Here is a 3964-nt window from a genome sequence, read left to right on the forward strand (position 1 = left end):
AGCGGGCCAGAGGGAAGTAGCCTCCCTGCCAGTCCCCCCCTGCCCCCCTAATCCTCATTCTCAGCCCCACCCTCCTGATCCCAGCCAACTTAGCCAAAGGTCAGTGGCTCAGAAACCACTGCAGGCAGCAAGCACTGGGCACAATGCCAGGGGCTCCAGGGGGAGAAAAAGCCTGGCACCCCCTCTGCCCCCATGAGTGTGCATGCTCCATTGTGGCCTGCAGGGGGTGCTGGCGGGAGGAGGGGGGGTAATCCTCATTCTCAGCCCCACCCTCCTGATCCCAGCCAACTTAGCCAAAGGTCAGTGGCTCAGAAACCACTGCAGGCAGCAAGCACTGGGCACAATGCCAGGGGCTCCAGGGGGAGAAAAAGCCTGGCACCCCCTCTGCCCCCATGAGTGTGCATGCTCCATTGTGGCCTGCAGGGGGTGCTGGCGGGAGGAGGGGGGGTGGTCTGGGCAGGGCTGGCCCCAGCCATGGTGGTTGCTGGGTGAAGGTGCCAGCTCCCAGCCGGCCCAGAGCGGTGGGGCCCAGCACAGAGCCAGGCTCTCACTCAACCCCCCCCACCCTGCACCCAGCAGGACTCCCTAGCGCCGAGTGCTGGTGACACCTAGTGGCCAGTGCAATTCAACACGCAGTCTTTCACAACGCTGCCAGTGCCCCTCAACCTTTTTCCCCATGACTCCTGGCCATCCATGCACTGGAACTACCAAAGCCAGAGCTGTGGTCCCCTGGTCTCTCCAGCCAAAGCATCCTGTACCCAACAGCCTTGCCAAGGTGCTAAGCAAAAGGATGCTGCAGCTGCTGTCCTCAGGCATGAAAAGGTGAATAAAAACAGCTTGTGCACTGCCTTTGGGGGGCAGGGGAAGGGGAGGGAGAGCAGGGAAGGGCTGTATCTGGGAGGTCTCCCCTTCCCACCCCCATGGTGGTGTTTGGGGCAGGCAATTCATCCATGCCCTTGGCATGAGTTAGTGGAGATAGGACCCAGGAGTCTTACCTCCTACTCCCTGCCAAGCCCACTAGACTCCAGCTCTCCTCCCAGTCATCCTGGCTCTTCTGACCAGTGGCTAGGGAAAGGAAGTGCAAGCCAGGACCCCTGGGTTCTCTCCCTGGTTGTACCTCCATTGCGCTGCCCACAGGAGTAGGTGACTCAGTTTTGCTTACCTGTAAAATGGGGATTGAAAACAAGCCCCTGGCTCAGGGCTGAGGCAGGTAGGAGGGTCCAGCACAGATGCAATGCAGGAGCCTGGGCAGCCCCACAGGACAACCAGCATAGAGAGAGAGCGCAAGGGGCAGGGCTGGCAGCCCAGATGCCTGGGTGCTCCTCACATGGCTCCAAGAGGGGAGCACAGTCTGCTACCCAAAGAGGATGAAGGCTGGGAGCTCAGGCTCCTGGATCCATTGCTAGTGCTGGCTGCTGTTTGGGCTCCCATTTGGCCTTGCCCGTTCACAGCCCCAGGCTCTGGTGTTGCAGCTGAGACTAACGTACATAGCTGTGGGCCCAGGAGCACAAAACGCAGCAGCCACCCCCACCCAGTGCCCCTGTGGGGCACCCCAGCACCAGCCTCCACCCTCACCCCTGCTCTTTTCAGTTTGGCCAGGAGAGTTCGCCCCTGACCTTCACCAGCGTTGCCAGCTGAGAGCAGGGCCGTGCAGGTGATGAGGACTGTGGAAATACCCAACACCGGGGCGGGGGCTCGCTGGACACGGAGCACCCTGGCATGGCTATATTTCCCTGCCCAGCACAGAGGCGATAGGGCAGGGAACAGTGCAGCCAGCCAGCCCCCTTTGTCCCCTTTAAGAGCAGCCCAAGCCCCCCGCCCCACCACACTCCTCCCTTGTCCCCGATTCCCAGCCTAAAAGCCAATGTGGTATTTCTCAGCTGTCAGATCCAATTAGCTCCCACAGGCGCCCGATGGGTCAGTGCAGCCAAAGGAACATGAAAGAAGGTGGGGGGCGAGGGGAGGGAAGGGGAGCAGGGGAGGGGGGCAGGAGGGCTCACTCTGGGGGTCAGGAACATGGGATTTACACTATGGCTTCATGAGGAAAGGAGGGGGGATGGCCAGAGTGGGTACAGAGCAGGGGGCAGGTACTGAAGCTGTAAGCAGCCTTAGCACTGGGGGAGTGGGGGGGCAGCAGAGAAGTGAGGGGCAACAGAGTCACCTCCTCTGCATTGGGGAGAGATGGTTCTGCAGTGGGGAAGGAGGGGGAGGTAAATTTGTGGTTTGTCCCATCCTTGGAGTGCCTTCAAGACCCTAGTGGGGTCTCACATAAGGGCACACACAGAACAACATGGGACATCATCCACCCTTTGAACAGAAGGGAAACTGAGGCACAGATGGGGCCAGAACTTGTCGTGAGCCAGCAGCAGAGCAGGGAACAAAACCCAGGAGTCCTAAGCCCCGGTCCAGCATCAGACTCAACCCAGTGGACCCTACCACCCTCCTGCAGCTGGGGCTAGAACCCGGGAGCCCTCTTCCCAGCCTCTCCAGCTGTAACCAGCAGACCCCACAACCTCCCCCATCCTGCCTCTTGGCTCTAACCCCTCCTGATGCCTGCAGAGGACACTGCCCTCACTCCCCCTGCCCCAGTAACCAACAACACCCCCCAGCCCTAACCCCCGCTCACAAAGGGGTGCTGCTGCTCTCCAGCCACCACCCCCACCCTGCCCCACCTCCCCTGAATGCTGACGGGACAGGGAACATTCCTGGAAGGGTGACAGGATGTTCCCCCCACCAGGCTGCAGAGTCAGTCACCCTGCTGCATCTCCCAGGCCCCGGGCTGTACCCACAGCAGGGATGAGGGCCAGAGATGCTGGAAGGTGCCCCCTGCGGAAGAGCAAGTGCCTCTGCGATGCTGCAATTAAAGCCCCTCTCCCCACTGCCCCCCCACCCCCACCCCACGCTCTAATTGATGGAAATCCAGGACTTGCCCATCTGCATGACCTACATTCGCTCCAGTAACTGGCAGAGACACAAGCTAATTGCATGGGGGAGGAGGGGGACATACCAATTATAGCACAGGAGCAAGGGGGCTGCAATGTAGAGACCTCAACTCCCCCAGCTACAAAGGGGACACCCAGGTGTTGCCCAGTATCACTCCCCCATCCTGCTCTCCCTGGAGCCTCCAGTAGGCCTGGGAGGGATGGAAAAGGCCATCCCTGCAGCCTCAGGCATGAAGTGTTGGCAAAGGCCCCTACCGACCCTCCCCACACCCTAGGGTTGGTGGCAGAAACAAGATCAAAGGTAACCAAGATCAAAGGTCACACCCAGCACCAAGAAGCTGCCCAGCCCAGCCCTTGCACCACACCAGGATGAAGAGTCCTCCCAGCATACCCCATGGCTGGTGAAGCCCAGCAGGGGGGCACACAGCAGAGGTCAGGAGATTCGCTCAGGACACAGCTGGAGTCTGGATGCTTGGGTCCTACTCCTGGCTCTGCCACTGACCTGGCTGTGTGAGCAGAAACACATCCAGTCTCCTTGCTCCATGCCTGAGATTTCCCAGCTACAGAATTGGGGCAATGACCTTCCCCTCGCTCTATAGAGTGTGCTGGGGTCTGGGACCACTGGAGATAGCAACTGGGTCAGATGGACTGAGGGTGAAGGGCCAGCCTGCACTCCCCACCCCCAGCTCCCTTCTCAGTCTGCCAGACCTCACCACAAGCAGGCCTCCCTGCCTGTGCCCAGGGACCAAGGTGCCTGTGATGATGCCCATCCATCGCAGACAGTCCCATGCAGCCTGATGGGCCTTGCCCACTGCAGCTTGTCAGAAAGTCAATACCGTTTGAACTGCACAGGCACCAGTACCAGCCAACTGCACATGAGGGACAGCTGCACACCTGGAGCAGGGACTCACTCACTCCCAACCAGCTGCCCCTCCTGCTCAGGGCAAGGGGGAGGGGGGGAACCAGCTCCACACCAGACAGAATAGACAAATACAGCAGCAGCCACTCCACATTAAGCCCTG

Source organism: Alligator sinensis, unplaced genomic scaffold (assembly GCF_000455745.1).
Source record: "Alligator sinensis unplaced genomic scaffold, ASM45574v1 scaffold886_1, whole genome shotgun sequence".
Taxonomy (NCBI): Eukaryota; Metazoa; Chordata; order Crocodylia; family Alligatoridae; genus Alligator; species Alligator sinensis.